This window comes from Lonchura striata, chromosome 5 (assembly GCF_050655825.1).
Source record: "Lonchura striata isolate lonStrDom1 chromosome 5, ASM5065582v1, whole genome shotgun sequence".
Taxonomy (NCBI): domain Eukaryota; kingdom Metazoa; phylum Chordata; class Aves; order Passeriformes; family Estrildidae; genus Lonchura; species Lonchura striata.
This window is the reverse complement of record NC_140707.1, coordinates 32058065-32075934: the sequence shown is the minus strand read 5'-3', so window position 1 is coordinate 32075934 and position 17870 is coordinate 32058065. Positions and strand designations below refer to the sequence as shown.

Here is a 17870-nt window from a genome sequence, read left to right as displayed (position 1 = left end):
CAGGTTCTGTTCTTTTAAGCACGTTAAATAAAATAGAGCTCTGAAATAGCAGAATATGTCAAAACCTCAAGGGAATGAAAGCTAGTCAGAACATTTTTTCTAACCATCAAGGAAACACCAGTAGCTTGTTTTACTGCACAATGAGTCAGCAGTCAGAGGTGAGATTTAACTCTAAGTTCTTCATATTTACTACTGGTATACAATTTGTATACAGACACCTTTCTTTAAGGAACTTTCTAGTATTTTTTCCTTGTACCCTCAGGTGAAAGTCTTGCATTGGCATAGCACACTATGATTTTCTGTTTTATTGGTTTTATTCCTGTTATTTAACATGTAAGTACCCAAAGCTCACAACACATTTCTACTAGCAGCTTGCAAGTGATTCAGATTCATAAATAACAGAATCTAATGCTATTTCACACATGCTAGAGTATCCGAGACTTCAGGAGCAGACAGATAAGGCCTTGAATCTACAAGAAACTTGTGCTCTTCTGGAATGGCAACTCAGGGCCAGACGTAGTAACAGAGTATAACAACCTCCTTTCTTTTGGCAGTTGAATGTTACCCTGTTAGTGATATTTATTAAAAATAGCAGGAACTGGGTAACTGTTTTCTCTTCTGCTTATTTATGTTCTTTACTGTCATCATGGTAGCATATGTTACGATGTTTAGTCTTTAAGAAATCTTCCTTTTACTGCAACTTTTTTCATCCCTTTGCAATCTATAAAAATAAGCTGCTTTGAGAACAATTACTAAAGCCCAGTTATAACTTCAACGAGTTTCCTTACTTATTGCCATGAGTTGTTAGAAAATATTTAAATATTTTAGATCGAATTTTGATCAGTTACTGGCCTAAGTCTAAAGTAAAATCAGTGCATTTGAAATTAGGAGCTGAGTGTTGGAATAATACTATTGATTGTTTTGGAAAGGTTTCTTGCAATTCTCCTTGGTGAGTTAGTTATTCAAGCAAAGATTATACTTTCATATTGATGATAATTTTCTTGTTCTCTTTTTCCCCACTACATTTCCTTTGTAATTACCTTTTTCCAAACCATCCCTAGCATTTCATTTTTCTGTAGTCCCTATCCAGAAACCGAGGGCATTTTGCATCTCTCTTTAGGAAGGAAGGGAGGGAGGATTATCTCTTTTTGGTATACTCTTCTTTTGGGAGCATAAGTGCATGGCATATGAGATTTTCCTGTGTAAATGTAGTAGATGTAGTACCTAATTGTAGTCTCTGAAATTTTGGATGGGACTGCATGCAACTTATTTTTCCATATACCTGGAGAAAGTTAATTTTCTCTGGTTGAATTTCCTTTTCTATCTGCTTTGACATGGTTCAGTTTTATTCATTCTGTAGATAATCCTATTATATTTTTTTTTTAATAAAAGTGCATGAAGTCTTTTTCTCTATTGTCTGTTTACATGCTCTTGAACTTATTAAAAACAAACTTCTCAGAAAAGGGAGAAAACAGACATGTAAATCTGTGGTTCTGTTACTCTTCAGTAGGTTTATTTTCAGAGTTTGACTTAACATTTAAAAACATATGTAATTGTGATCATACTTTGTAAGGGGAGGAAACACCACATGCTCAAGTTTTGCTTTAATGATTATGGTCTGTGAAAAATGAACATACATATGGAAACTCATTTTCAATAAGCAACTACTTAGTTTTGGATTGTATTTGGAATTTATTTGTATTACAATAACTCATAGAAGTACAGATTGAGATATTTTCTGCTAACTACAAATTTACATTATTGTGTGTAATGACAGAGAGAAAGGAGCTAAAAAAGTTGTTTATTGTTAGCCTATGAATAGAAAAAAGAAATCCTAAATCTCTGTTTATTTCCAGTAACTTTCTTCCTCCTGTTTATTGAATAATTTTGCCCATTTTAGTTTCTATGGGTATTTTCACTGTTTATAAGTTGCTCTACAAAATGTCACTCTTTTAACCAGCAGATTATTTTTGAATAATTCCTATCATTCATGTTGTTGCTCCTATTTTATTTCATTGGACACCAATATACCACCCAACCAATATACCAATATTTTTATTGCCTGTTACAATATTGAGGAGATTTTTAAAAATTATTTTTTCCTGCTATTGAATTGGGAGTAAATTTTTACTGATGTATAAGTATATAGAAACACCAAGATTTAAAAATGCTTCCATAATCCTACAAGCTTACAACAACCTAATCTTTTTGTACATAGCTCTGCTGGTAAGAAATTGAGTGGGAGTTAGAAGATCTGGTTTCAGATTTATGTTCTGTCACAGATCCCCTGCATGTCCTTTAAGGACAAAACAATAAAAAATGGAATCAAGTGATTAAGGTATATTGAGATATCTTAAGGCATATTGATTTGTTGTGTTTCAGGCTTCAGTTTGGTCCAGAAGTAAATGCAAGCTCTTCCATCTGAGCTTGGAGTTGGAAGTAGTGAGACACAAACCCTACATCTCCACTATGTGACTGCAGACTATGAATACCTGACATTTCTTTTGAGAGCCTGATAAACTCTTCAGGGCACATATTTGACTATCCCTTTCTCTCTTTCTCTCTCTTTTTTTTTTTTTTTTCCCTTTCTTTTCGATGGGAGGAGATTGCAGTGTTGATAAGGGCATAAAGTATTTGCAAAGTGATGGTTGAATAGAACTGGCAAGAGAATAAGTATTTTCTTAATGTAGCATAGAGATATTTTCTATTGTATCCCTATTTCCACTTATAATGAAGGAAAAAAAAAAACAACCAAACAAACAAAAACAAACCAACAGAAAAACCCCTGAGGAAATAGTCTTTTCCATGCAAAGCTGATGGCTGGCTCAGAGAAAGACAGTCCAATCCAGAGAAAGGCAGTTTCAAACTACTTATTAAAACAAGAAATCCCATCCAAACTTTCCAGATTGTCCTGCTTTGAGCCACAGACACAGCAGATCAGCTTTAATCTCCATTTCCCTCTAGAGCTTGGTTGATGCTGGAACTGTTTGTGACCCAGAGCAGTAGCATGTTAAATAAGAGCTGCAGGCTGCCTGAGCACAGTAACCTTACATAAGCACCTAGGAATGCAGGGTGAAAAAAAACTTATCAATGAATCAAACCAACAGGGACGGAAAGAAATACCAGTGCCTATTATATCAGTATCTTCCTACAGAGACTAAGCTTTTGTCTAACAGAAACTGAGATTTGCGTAGTTCCCAAGCAAAATCAAGGAGGCAGGTACTTCTTTACAAAATTGAGGACTCTGTCTTTCGCCGAGACACTGAGATGACATGTTTGGAATTCACTGTTAGAAGGAAGGAACAAACAACTCTTTGTTTCTGTATCCTCCTTATAGACATTCTCATAAATAAATATATAAATGAAAACTCCAGAATTAGTATAGACTAAAAAAGCTCTGTGGAGGTTGCTAGGCAGCCAAGGCCAAAGGAATAGAAAGCAGCCAGGTCTTTGAAAAACAGAATCAGTGACTTATGGGTTATCTGAAGTCACGATTTACTCAATTGTCTTTTGTCATAAACAAAAAACATAGTTTTGAAGTTATGAAATTTTGTGCATGGTTATTATTTATAATCTTTACTTATTGCTGATACAGAAATTTGATGCAGTATATAGAGGCTATAAGTTGAAAACTATTTATCAAATTAATTGATTTTTAAACATTTTTCCAATTTTAATTTTTACTATGGTGTGCACTCCAGAAGGAGGAAGTTTCCAATACTGAAAGAATGCCTTGCCCTCAAGAGGTGTACACAGACACATTTCACTGTCACTAATGACCGGAAAAGGCCTGATTTCCACCACCTTGTCCTCTATGGTGTGTGATGAAGCTACTCATTAAAGAAATACAGAAGTAACCACCCCATTCCTATTACTGCTAAGTATGCAAAAATACAGGCATTCCTAACAGGCAGGGCAAGGTTGTCATCTGCAAGATTAGGTGATCACATTATTGATTAATTGCTGCCTTTGAAATCTCTGTTTATATTTATTCCTTAAAAGTGTTCTTGAAATGACTGTGCCTTCAGCAGTTCTGCCATAATTGGGGGGGGCACAGTAATCTTACAACTCCCCTTCCTTCTCAGCTTGTATGTGACAGCTCTAGATCCTGGTTTAGTCTACCTGAGTTATTCTCTCTCAATGTCATCAGTTTATGTCTAGAGAAGATTTAATTGCTGCATCACAGTTTCTCAATCTGTGTTTCTTCCACAGGGTGGATGCTGTGGGGGGGTCCAGGCAGCTCTGTGGAACGGTCTCCAATGGGCTAGTAGGATGAGATGGTCCAGGGGTAGTTTGGGAAACAAGGAGAAACATCACCTCCCGAGACGGTAAACCTACTGAAAAGGTAATTCATCTTAGGATATTGTCATGCAAGTCAGCTTTTCAGGCTCCGTGGATATGCTGGAATTCAATGGCAGCAAAATGGTAGGGAAGGGGAGCACAAACCTTTGTTGTTATCTGACTCTTCCTACAGCATCCTCTGAATATCTTTCCCAAGCTTCTTAAACTGTGCTGAGTTTCAGTTCCCATCCTTGTGTGAGAGAGAATTTGGATGTGGTATATTACAGGGGTTTTCTTATTTTCCTGTGGACCTGTTAGAGGATACAAATCATAAATTTACAGTAACTTCCCAAGAAATTCCTTATAGGAATTAAAACCCTGAAAATACTAGCTCATAAGCCCTATAACAATTTAGTATAATAAAATGTTCTTTCACAGGAAGAGCTAGTAGTTAAATTTTTAAAAGTATATCATGTTTTGTTGTGTTCTTTCAATCTCACCTTAGCTACTGTGCTTGTGGAGACTCTCTTCCTACCTTGAAGCCTTAACTATGGGTGTTTTTGTTCTCAGCATTTCAGATGTCCAAGAGAATGTGCAAACTAAAAATCTGTCCTCTCTCAGAATAACTATAATGCTTCCTCATTCATGTTAAAAGGTAGAGCTGAGACATGAAGCATCAAAACGTTTTCTGATATCCCAAAAGCCCAGCTATATGGTGTATTTTTGAGCCCAGTTAACTTATCATATGTCCATACTATACACACGTTTCTTGGTTCTCAGATGAAATTAAGTTTCCTGAACAAACAGATTCTGTTCACTCATCCTAAACCAATCATTTTCCATGGCATGATTTGAAATATCTGACATGCTGCCTTGTTTTTTCCCTTTATTAATGTGCCTTAATATATGCAGACTGCTAGAAAAATAACAATGGAAAATCACACTGGTAGAAAATAAAATGGGATTTTTGATGCTAAAGTTTTCATAAGGATCTGTTCCCACATCTCATGAGATACTGAAAAACCATAAAATATCATTTAATGGGGAAATTTTTTTTCTTTGCTCAGTATAAATGTTTTGGCTGGTTGAATACTAGGTTAGGCTTTCAAATGTGTCTGGGAATTACCTACCCTTTTTTTGCTGATGAGCTCCCTCCAGCTCCCTGACATTTATTCATTAAAACCGTTCAGAAAATCCACTGCCACAATTCACAAAGTTGTTGCAGAAGAAAGATTTGATACATAAAGGGGGACCTTGCATTTATACATGTGGTGATAGTTTTCAGCTTATGATCTACTTTTCAACAACCTAGCTTCTCCAGACCTAATTTGGTTTTCTAGTAGAAATGAGTTTATGTGGCTGTTTTTAGTGAGGGCCCAGTAGGCTTTACAAAAAAATTGCACCAATTTGTCTTAGGTACTTTACTGTAAACAAAAGACAGGAGCAGCTTGCTTATGGTAGGAACTGGCCTGAGATCCAGAGGATCCAGTGTCAGTCCGTTACTGTGTTTCAGGTGTCTTGGTTGCATTTTTCTACCTGCAATGTGGGCAGACTTTCATGGAACTTCTGTAATGTTCCCTTGCTGATGCTTTAGGGACAATCCTTTCCCAATAGTTAATAGGTGTCATTAAAAGAGCTTTAAACTAGATTTGAAGGGAGAAGGGGATAAAACCAGGCTCACTAGAGAAAAGCCTAGGGGTAGCATGCCAATGTTTGTGGGATGGTGTGCTAGCAGGTCCATCAGTCTGCTCAATGATGTGCTAAGTAAACCTGAGCACATTTGAAGTGCCTTTATACTAATATGAACAACGTAAGCAGTGTAGTGGGGTTGACCCTAGCCAAATGCCCAGTACCCACCAAAGCTGCTCTGTCAATCCTCTCCACAACTGGATAGGAGAGAGAAAATATAAAGAACATTAAATGGGTTAAGACCTGGGAGAGAGATCACTCCCCAAATACCATCATGGGCAAAACATACTCAAACTGGGGATATTAACTGAACTTATTACTAACAAAATCAGAGCAGAATAATAGAGGTAAAATAAATCTTAAAAACATACTCCCCCATCCCTCCGTCATTCCCAGCTCCACCTCCCCTCATCCAACAGTGAATAGAGATAAGGAATAAGGGTTATGACCAGTTTATCCTGGGTTGTTTCTGCCACTGCTCAGGGAAAGGAAACCTTCACCTGCTCCAGTGTGAGGTCCCTCCCAAGGGAAATGGTTCTCTATGAACTTCTCCATTGTGAGTCCATCCTACAGGCAGCAATTCTCCACAAACTTCTGCAATTTGATCCACAAGAGCAAGTGCAGGATTCTCCACTGGGGACAGGTCAGTGTGGTTGTGTGCACAAATCAGAGAAAGAGTCTGGAAAGCAACCCTGCAAAATGAGCTCTGGGGAGCTGGGTCAGTGGCAAATTGAATATACAGAGCCAGCTGTGTCCTGGGGTGCATCAGGCACAGCATTGTTGGTTGGTTGAGGGAGATTATTGTCCCACTCTACACTGCAGCCCCACCTTGGGTGCTGAGTGCAGTTTTGGGGGCCTCAAAAGAAGCACATTGACCTATTGGGGTCTGTCAACTGGCAACCAACATGGTGAAATGTCATAAGAGCAAGACTTATGAAGAGCATATAAGATCACTTGGTTTGCTCAGCTTGGAGAAGAGAAGGCTGGGGTGACCCCACTGCAGTCTAGAACTTCCTTGTGGGAGCAGGAATAGGGAAGGTGCTGATCTCCTCTCTCTAGTGGCCAGCAACAAGACACAAGCAAATGGAATAAAGCTTCAGATTGCAAGTTCCTCACCCAGTAGGGTTGTTGGTCACTGGCACGGGCTTCCCCATGGAAATGGTCATGGCCCTAAGCCCAAGAGAATTCAAGGAGCATCTGGATGATGCTGTTAGCCAGATGATTTAGTAGTAGGTAGTCCTGTGAAAAACTGGGAGTTGTACTTGATGATCCTTTCAACTTCCGATATTCTATGTTTCTATGAATCCAACCTCAGTGCCATAGAGAATCATTGGGATTTCAGTCTTTACACTGGGAAAAGAAGTTACAATGCCTCAAGACAAATAGGGAAAGAAATTTAAATTAGAGGGGATGACATTGCGATATCTTCATCTGCAACATATTATGTGAAGTTTGAACTTCTCCACTCTTAAGACTTCCTGAGAAATAGGAAGCCTAATGGATTGATGTTTCAGCTTCTGATTCCCTGCTCAAATTGTGTTTCATGTGAACTATTCTTGAAATGCCATATTGTCTGAAGGTAGGAGAAGATAAGAGTGCTGTTTTAATATAACTTCAGATCTTGATGTTAAAAGGTAATTTATATTTTCGGTAAGAGGCTTTCATGTTCATTGGACTCTAGTGATATTGATCTGATGTCAGTACTAAGTATATATCCTTGAATCCTGACCAGATTCTGTTTCTGGTGTGAATGACAAATGTTTCACATTGTCCTAGCAAGTAGAGCTCTTTCTGTGCATTTCTTTGTCTGATGTCCTAGTTTAGGGCAAATTTGGGGAAAACCCTCTGGAAGGAGCCCTCAGAAAACAAACCCCCACGGCCCCTCCCCACCTACCTGGTTCGGGAAAAAATTTTCTCTGAGAGAAGTGGAAAAGAACCTGTTTATTTAACAAACAAAGCACCCCCCAGCACCAAAAATAAAATTAACAACACCAGATGACAACAAAACTCTTTCACCACTCTGAAGAGATGAACAAATCCAGAAAGTCTTTCCTGGGAGTGGTCGCCCAGGTCTGGACGCTGGGGATTGCTCTGGGCACTGGGGATGGCTGCTGCAGATCACAAAATGCTCTGGGTGCTCCTCAGTGTTTCCAGGTCCCAGTCTGGAGCAGGTTGGATGGTATTCAGAAAAAGGAAAGGAAAAGAAACAGTCCAGGGAAAGAATGGGACTGCTAAACTAACTAGGAAGCAAAGGCAAAAGCAGAAGCAAGCAATGCAAGCAAGCCAAGCAAGCAAGCAAAAGCAAGCCAGGCAGCACCAGCCTTCTCTAGACAGCAGACCATGGGGGAGGTGAACTGGCTGATAACAAGGCAAAAAAATCCTTCACTTTCAGAGTCAGTTCTGAAAGCACAGAACATAATATCAAACATACACAGAATACACAGTTGGAGATACAAACACCATAACATCACTCTACAGCTGGTCAAGTTTACAAATGGCTGCATTTTGCTGGTCTGTTTGATCAGTATTTTGTTTTGGTACATTTTAAGATGAATGATTTGATTTGATACCCTTTGAGGGTATTTAGAGTAAAGTCATAGTAGTTAATGCAGGGTTTGGTTTTGGTTCCTGTTTTGTAACAGCTGAGAAACCAGTTGTTTTCCATGATTTATGGAAAAGTCCAAACCTTTCAAATTAAGTGAAGTGTATACAGCTTCAGAATTATGTTCTTAAACATAATGAAAATCTCCATTTGAAAATGAGGCATGCCCCAAAGTTCAAAATAGAAGAAATGAGATATTCAAATCAAAACAGAAGTTCTTTTCACCTAACAAATCCCATAGCCGTGTTTAGAACAAAGCTTGTCTCTTTAATGTCTGTGTGGGCAAAACTGTGTCTGCACAGCTGGAGATTAATAACACTACAGTCACAATGCATGAGCATGCAAAACTGGCAGTGCCCCTTGCTAGCAGGCAAGAAAGCAACAAAAGATCTCAAGGGTTTTGTTTTAGAAGGAAGAACCCTTAGACAGAACCAAAGTCGATAACCCTTAAGAGTCAAATGGAGACAGGGCAGCAGCAATTTTTTAATATTTCATAAAAGCGCTAAAGACTATGACATGACAAGAATAGACCATTGGATCTCTGAAATGATCTGAGAACTCAGATATGAAAGAGAGGAATTACCAGACAGCCTTCACCTGCATTACTGAATGCCATTTAAATTACTCTCTCCACAGCTGATAACACTATTTATAATAGATTTCTTATGTTTCATATTCTTTTTGTTTAAACTTGTGTGAAATTATTCTTTCATTAAAAAATGGTTGAAAAGCTGGTCCCCTTAGTGTGTCAGAATGCCAATTATTCAGTCTCTCAAATTACTTCTTTCTTTTCCTCATCTCTGTAGGGCTAGACTTTGTTCATCTGCTATTTTTTCTATTTTTTCTCTGTTATTATTTAATTTATTTCGAATTATACTCCTCTTAGTTTGATAAATTATGATTTCCCTTTTCAGTTCTCAAGTTCTGTTGTGATAGGGGGCAGAAAACTGGTCATCTGATACTGAAGGAGAACAGTTTGTGGTATTTACTCTTTGTAGGACTGGATGTTCAGGTACCTTCCTCTGAATATTGTGGTTCCTGTACTGTTCCAGAATTATATCCTGCAATTTCTAACATTTCCTTTAGTGGAAGTTTTGCTTTGACTACAGTAGAATAAAACTGAGTGTGGAAGAGTTGATCTGAATACCAAATATAATTTTTTTTCTCCCTTTTCCTTTGACATATTGGGGATTTGGAAAACATTAATTGTTGATTTGGCAACAGAAAATTGATAGATAACAAAAAATCAACTTCAAATTGCTTTAAACTTTTATTTGCAAAAGTGAACATATTAAAGCAGGGTGAAGGGGAGGGGAAGAATTTACTCTCAAATGCATCAAGCAGATCACTTTTTATTGAGGTGACATTTGCATCTGCTGTAGAAGGTGAGATCTCTGTGAGAAATCATTAACATACCAGAAATCAGATGCATAACATCTTTTGTTTGAATCCAGTGTCTGATGTGATATTTATCATGAAGCTATTGAAATCTGAAAGATCCAACAGTCTGGATTAGGCAATATGACTTTTAACAAAGCAAATGAATACACCTTACATATGCAGGGTGTCTGACTGCAGCTAAAACTTTCCAGAACATTTAAATCTACCCAGATAATCTCCCCAAAGTAGCTGGGATAGAAGTTATTCTTGTGGAACCTCATAAAGTGAAGGAAAGAAACAGAATTCATGTCCATATGGCCTTTGAGCTATAGCACATTGAAAGAAATGTGCATAAGCGATGTGAATGAAGCATACTTGTAAGGTTAGATTGGAACGGTGATTTATGGTGGGTTTTGGGGTCTATTTTTATCTCACAATGGTCTGTTTGTTTTACATAAAGCCTTAATCTCAAATTTTGCTAGCTATGACTTTTTTCTGTGTAAACCTGTCTTATGTGGAGGAGCAAGATGCATCACAGCAAGACAGTAGGGCTGTCTGCAGGGCTAGAGGTAAAAGGTCAGAAGAATGTGTGTGCAGTGGAAAAGGAGCTGCACCTCGAGACATGAGTGCTGAGAGCTCTTCCTGCTGCTCTGTTAAGCATCGTTATGGGAACTGTGAATGCCAAGTATCAGCCTTTGGGAAGGAATTCCCTCTGGCAGAACAGTTCTCTGTTCCTCCTGCTTAGAAGCAGATGGCAAAGAGGAAGCCCACATCACCAGGCAGACCTGGGTATTCTGTGCCTCTGTAGGCTGAAGATTACTTTAATTCAGAAAGAAAGTCTTTGTTCATTTCAGTCATATAGATATTTGAACTGACTTAAAAAAACCTGAAAATTATTTTGGGGGTAATCCCTACACTTTTTTTTTTTTTTTTTTGGAACATAGTAGCTAACAGAACTATACTGTGAATACATTCCTAATGTATTGCAGCATTCCTTTATATTGGCCAAGTTGATTATTATACTTGGTCATAATATTATTTCTAATAGTTCTATAATATATTTATGTTATGTCAATGCCTTTGACATTTTATGAAAAGAGCTATTTGAGCCCAAAAGAAAAGAGAGGTCTATATCATTCAGATGCTGCAATGAGACAAGCAATATATTTAATCCTGTTGATTTACAGCTATTGACTTCTATTTCTTTTAAAACTTTTTTTACTGGGATTAATACAAGAGTATTTAGCTTCAGAGTCATTCACTCCTTTAGATACATGAAGTAACACTGTACACAATGAGCCTCTGATGAATACAGAAAAATACACTACATCAGAACAAAAATGACAGTGCGCTGGTTAATTTATTTAGTAGCCAAGCAGCACAGACTTGCTCAACTTCTCTGAATACTACATTCAAAAATGTAATTCTGTAGCAAAATTTCATGTTTAGAAGCAGTATAAGTGAAAATGAGTAGATAATTTATCTTTGTAACTTCTGTTTGATCATTACTCCAGTTTTACAAAGAAGACTCAGAGATGCAGCATTAAGAAAGTTGCAGGGGGTAGAACCTCTTCCCTACTGACTTTGATCTGGAAATCTGGGACATTTTCCCCACAGAAAGCTCTACTATGAATTTATTACTGCATATCTTTATAGCTCTTTGAGGATCTGAGATACTACAATTGAAAATTACCTTAACATGTCTAAACAGAGAAAAGGTGTCTTACTTATGGATGTTGCATAGAGAGAGGCAAGGATAGGCCTGTCTCCAGTCCCATACACTTCCTTAAAAATAAAGTAGTACATTCTATACCAAGGGATTAATAGCTAAACTAGAAAATACTCTGCAGTTGCATAAGTATCCCTATTTAGTTTTGCTAGGAGTACTAAAGTTTTGGCATCACACAGTCCACTATGATTTGAGTTATAAGCAAGAGATCTTCCTATTTCTCCTGTCCTGATCTCTTCTAAGCATATATTAAGCATTGCAACTAGCTGCTGAGTTCCACAATAATGGTAAATGTTGTCCAATATCTACTAGTGACAAATCTGGGAGCCATCATAATCCATTCTTTTACTACTGCTAAAAGTTAAATTGAAAATTACCAGTATGAGGAAGAAGGACTCTATAAGTAGAATTGTCATTTGATACTGAATTGCTGATCATTTAAAAATGGAATTTCAGGAAAAAAAAAAGTGTCATGATCCAAAAAGAAAAAAAAGTGAAAAATGAGGCTTGCACACTGAATTGATCTGTGCCATCAATAACAAATTCAAACTGCATATAGACTTTGTGCATCCTTCATGGTTGCAGAGTGAAATCAATGATCATTCATCGAAATTCTTATTTTTCTTATCTTAATTGCTTACATCAAAATTCTTATTTACCTGATTAGCAGCAAAAGAGTAGAAAATTTATTCTAGGTTTAGGTATTTGTACAAAGCAATGACACCATTGCTGTGTCCCTGCTATGATCACCAGCGTCAGGTGATCAGATATTGCCAGCTGATGAATCTCTTGAGCAGTGGATCAAAATCAAATGATGGTTAGCATCCTTTCTTGACTATGTGTTTGTGATGTTCTGTAACACTTCCAGGCTTTTTTCCTTCTGATGATTCTGTTTAGACAAAACGCCACCAGAAATGTGTTTCTGATGACCTTTCCTCTGTCCCAGTATAACAGGCCGATGAGATTCAAATAACAGCTGAAACCTAATAAGAAAATCTGCATAAACAAGATGTACAGCCATTCACAACAGAATAAAATTAAATAAATTTATTTTCTATTTTTCTTGATTAAAAACCACAATATGAATAAGGTTTTATAAGGTGAAAATAGAAATAATATTTCCCTGGGGTTTAATCTGATGTGTGAGAAATGTAAAACTTATCTTCTATTTAGGAGTGCTTTGCTTGAACTTATTGGCATGCATCTTCCCTTCCACTTTGCTAAAAGTGTTCTTCAGCTTCCTTCTTTTATGGAATATTAAACATTACTTGTCTCACTTGCCAAAATTTCATATTCACTGAGCCAAGTGTGAATAGTGAATTTTCTATAGTAGAGGCTAATGTGGAATTTGGTGAGAATTTTGGAGTTAAAACCATAAGCTATACTGTCTACAGAATGAAATAACAAGGCAACTTTGTTCCATCAAACTTAGAACTGACTTCCTCAAAAAAAGTATTCTACATTCTCATAGGATATCACATTATTCATCCCTCTATTTTCAAATTATTATCATGGAAGATGTAAAAACTAACCTGGGGATCACTCAGATGTGATCCCTAAGTTATTAAATTTTGTTATTATAATGAAGAATATAGCTTCCATTTTTAGTCTCAAAAACAGATTTTATCATGTTTTCCAGGCATTTCTACTTTTGATCTCTGAAGTCATCACAGAATAAACAAGAGAATAGGAAAAAGTGAAAATTTTCAGAACACAGTGTGGACTATGGTAAACTTAGCCTGATTTGAAACCTTTTAATTCTGATGAAGAGACACTCTCTGACTTTCAAGAGGAATGTTGGAACTTTGCCTTTAGAATATATTGCCTGTCCATTCAGGTATATGAAAATATACACATTGAAGAGATACACACTTGAATTTTTGTTTATTTTGCTTTCATGCTAGCTTGGACATAAAATTCTTGGGTGTTAATTAAATTGCATATATGGATTTTGATTATTTTGACATTACTACAGTTAAGGGATAAACTTCAGAAGTGTTGCAACAGTGTTGAAAACAAGTGAAATTAAATATAAGGTGGTGGGCTAATTTAGAATGTAGAAGAGCTGGGGTTTTGCTACAATAGTTAAGTTTTATTTGGAAAAAAGATTTTAATTATGTGCGTTCAGAGGGAAGTTTCAGAACTGTTGACATATGGCGCTTAGAACCATACCTGCCACGCTGTCATTTCAAAGACATCACAGTTATTATCTCCAGTGCCCTGCAGAGGAAAGGGACAAATTCAATCTCATTATTATATATTATGCTCTTCACTTAAAAGGCTCCATATTCCCTAGTCATGCCTATGAATTTAGTGCATGTAAGGAATTTCATTGAACTGGATATGTAGACAATTATGTTGATCCTTACCCTTCTCTACATAAATCTTTATTAATTATTTTGAGCATTAAAATGAAACCAAATTTATGAGGTTTGTAAAACTTATTAATGGTAAGTTAATTTAGATTTCTTAGCTTTATTATTTTACTCAAATTTTAATATTTTTAATGATTTTTGCTGTGTTACTTCTATGACAATGGCAATAAAAGTGTGTATGCACAGTCCATTAACAGCTGTACATTTACTTTCTTCATTTTCTGAAACAGAAATTTTCAGTATTTCAATTTCTTTGTTTCACCACTTCAAAAAGAATGTAGTACATATGTAAGGATTGCTATGATCGAAAATCCTTTATATTTCCAGTAAAATGTGGGAGGGATAGAATGGTTATATTGCATGCATCAATATAAATATTATTATATTACATTACATTATATTATATTATATTATATTACATTACATTGCATTGCATTATATTATAATATTATATTTTGCATTATATTATAATATACATTATTATATTATATATATTATTATATATATTATATATTCTCAAGTGCATGATAATGTTTTAGTCATTCCTTCCCTTACATTCACCATTGATTCAGACCTTGCCTCATTTGTTGCAAAGGATGATTTGAAAGAGGAGCTGCAAAGACATTTTCAGATATTTTTTTGAATGCTTGTCTTTGCAATTGAAAGAATTTTTTTTTTTTTGTTTTTTTGGTATGCTTTAGTTAAAGCACATTGCTTATGTTTTAGACATAATACAGTTTTCCCTGCTATTATTAGGAATTTAAAACTCTTTCACTGCATATTCAGAACTCCCAGTATAAACAGCTGGAGATCTGCCCATGGAGGGGAAGCAGACTATTGAGTTGAGATCAGCAGTGCATCTGAGAAAGGAGGGTTCTTCCCTAGACCTGATTTTTTTCCTCTGAGAGTAGGTAGTACAAAAAGAAGGGATGTCAGGGACTAAATACTCCAGATGCCCTGGCTTGTACTGCTATTTGCATATTTTACACTCCATCAGTTTCTCTCCAAAAGAAAGGGGTATGCATTTATAATATGACATTTGCTTCAACTTCGTATTGTTTATATAAGCTAAAAGGAAAATTGATTAGCTTTCCTTTTCTTTCCTCCTGCAACTCTGAAGAGATGTTTTTGGTCTCCTTTGATGTACTCTTACTCTGCATTTAATCAATGCTTCTGCATTTGCTTTGTCTTGTAGTTCTATCCTTGCAGTCTTCAAGAGGCTCATCATGTTTAGTTCTTTTAAAAACCTCATGGAAAACACTGAAAACAATTCTTATTGGAAACAATTCTGCCATCATCTCATTGATTTTTTGTCTACATTAAAATGATTATTTAAAAATAAAATTATATTGCTGACTCACCCTCTTCTTCTCTACTCCAGATCTGTACAGTGGTTTCCGTACACCCTCTGTCATTCTGTCTTCCAGATTGGTGTTCTAGTTAGTAATTAGTCCTTGTCCTTGTGTCCTCTAGCTCTATTTCCACTCCGTCCTGATAGAGTAATACATTTAGCTTAAGTTTACTCTGTCCCTGCTTTTTGCCCCTATGACTGTTAGTGGGGGTTACACGATGAAATAGAAAGATCTATTTTAAGCCTATTCTGCCTTTATAGGAATTCTTGTTATTAACCTGAGAGCTGCAACCCTCTTTGCCAGAAATCTCTGCAGTGAGTGGAATTGTACCAGCACAACCAAATGCTTGTTCAGGTGATGAAAACCTGGCTGGGGACACAGGAGACAGGATCTTCCAGAGAAAGACACAGTTGCCAAGAGAAAGGGCTATGTGGAACAATGGTCTGTTCCCTTGCCATCTCTCCCCAGATCTTTTACTTTATTGATTACATTTAGCCAACTTTCTGAAAGTTAAAGACCCTCTCAGCTTGTTTAGGCGTGATCTCCACTAATCAGTATTAACAAATCCCCCCCAGGACAGGGGAGTGAAAAACAACTGCACTTATTGACTTCTTCATTTTGGAGGAGCTGAACTGTTTCCAGCAATTAAAGGTAATTTGAGTTTTCTTGGAAGTGTAAAAATTGGAGTAAGTAATAATGGTGTCTCTTATTTCACAGCCCTGCAGGGACTGAGCTGTTGCTCAATGATTGCTCTCTTTTTAACCTTTGTGTGACCTTCAGGGATTTATGACTCACAGTCAAAGAAAACCGTACTAATCTGGTGCCCTACTTGGTCTCAGATGTCACCTTTCTGTGAATAAAATGTGTCATCTGCTCTTCTCTTATGCCTCTGCTCCTTTGGAACATAATCAGGACAACAGCGACATGGAGTACTGATATTACTAGGAGATTTATGGGAGGGATGTGATGTCATGCATGGATAGAACTTGTTAAGCAGTTTAAGTTAACTAGGCACAAGTAGGTAGGAGCCAAGCATGTGGGATCCAATCACACAGAACCTCAGGACAAGGAATGACAAGTGATAACATAAAGGTGGTGCCTTTTTACCTAGTTTTTGATCTCAGCTATCTTTACAGTCTGTTTTAGTGACAGAGATACGTGTTTTATAAAATTGTGCCAAACCTGTGTTGCTGCAGGAGGAGCTGGCTCCTATTCCACTGTAAAGATTGTGACTTGTCAGGAATTTTATATTTGGGGAGAATGATGTAAGGTGCTGAAAATTGTTGGGCTTAGTTTCCAATTTAGAGTTTGGGATCATATCACTTACAAAGAATTGTTATTCTTCTACATCAGTGGACAAAAATGACTGCATTTTCTCACTCTCTTTAATTTGTTTTTAAATTTTATTTTCGTTTTTGTTGGTTGGTTGGTTGGTTGGTTGGTTGGTTGGTTTGCTTTGCTCCATTTTTACTTACATTACTCACTGAAGAATATAGACTTAAAAGCATTCTTAATTTTTTCCCATCATCTTTTTGGAGCTGATCCCAATCTGGCTTCATCTCCAATGTTCTTGCTGTTGCTGCTTATCAAAGTAAATTATTAGTAAATTTTAAGCTTTTTCAGGTGCTGCAAGATATTCCTGAATATCAGAGTGTGGCCATGGTGTGATGAAATAAAATAATTTTCTCATTTTTTAAAATAATTTACTATATTTTTTTCAGTTTTATAGCAGGGTAAAATTTGATACTGATGTGCTATGACTATAATTTGAAATTAGTTCAGTCATGCAGTATTTGCCTTCTCCATTCTATAGAATACAAGGGATTCTTCTTTTCTTATGTTTTATTTTCTTGTTTCTTTTCTCTCACTGTGTTCATTCATATAATGTGTTCACATAACAAACAAATTTGACAATTTTGGCTACTATAATCCATATGATGTGGAAAGTGTTTCAATATAACATGAAGGGAACAGGAGAGAAGCCAAAAAAAAATCAGACAGAAAGTTTAAACCTTAGACCAAAGTCAACTCCTGCAGGGCATTGTATCACTCCAACATATCCCTTCTCTTTTGACTATAGTTCATGCGCTTTTCTTTTAAATACCTGTTTTATGAGCCCCAGAGCATTCTCAGAAGTTTTATTGTACTACTTCAAGTAAGACCTGATACTGTGAAGGTCTTAGTACTTTTATGTTCTGTTTCAAGTTGTGAGGTTTTTGGGGTGACCAGTGATTTCCAATATTTGGATCTCTAGCAGTGCTGCAATCATAACTTTTATGTCTGAAGGCTTAGGTATTTGGCATATTTTAAGTGTAAGAGAAAAGCTAGCTGCATTTTGAAACCAAGATTATAGAAAATTATTTTTAAATAATCTGCAAATACATTTAATTCTCTCTGTTTATAGTGTCTATTACACTCTGAGCTCAGAAAATACCTGGACATGTACATAATTGAGAAGTTTA

General features: G+C 36.5%; 1 protein-coding gene and 1 long non-coding RNA gene across 22 annotated transcripts in view; one reads left to right on the top strand and one right to left on the bottom strand.

The window, feature by feature from the left end:
* The window catches only part of LRRC4C (leucine rich repeat containing 4C), a 487862-nt gene that overhangs the window by 429749 nt on the left and 40243 nt on the right, over nt 1-17870 (top strand). For 19 of the 21 annotated variants that reach the window (XM_085580210.1, XM_031505043.3, XM_085580219.1 and 16 more), the window contains one exon: nt 4213-4345. The exons of the other annotated variants lie outside the window; for them this stretch is intronic. The gene's annotated coding sequence lies outside the window, so the exon portion shown is untranslated. The remainder of the gene's footprint in view (nt 1-4212; nt 4346-17870) is intronic. 21 annotated transcript variants of the gene reach the window in all.
* Nucleotides 2545-16842, bottom strand: LOC144246489 (uncharacterized). The gene is made up of 3 exons (XR_013340183.2): nt 15418-16842; nt 13854-13901; nt 2545-12664 (listed from the first exon to the last, which is right to left on the bottom strand). It is a non-coding gene; the product is annotated as an uncharacterized LOC144246489 (long non-coding RNA).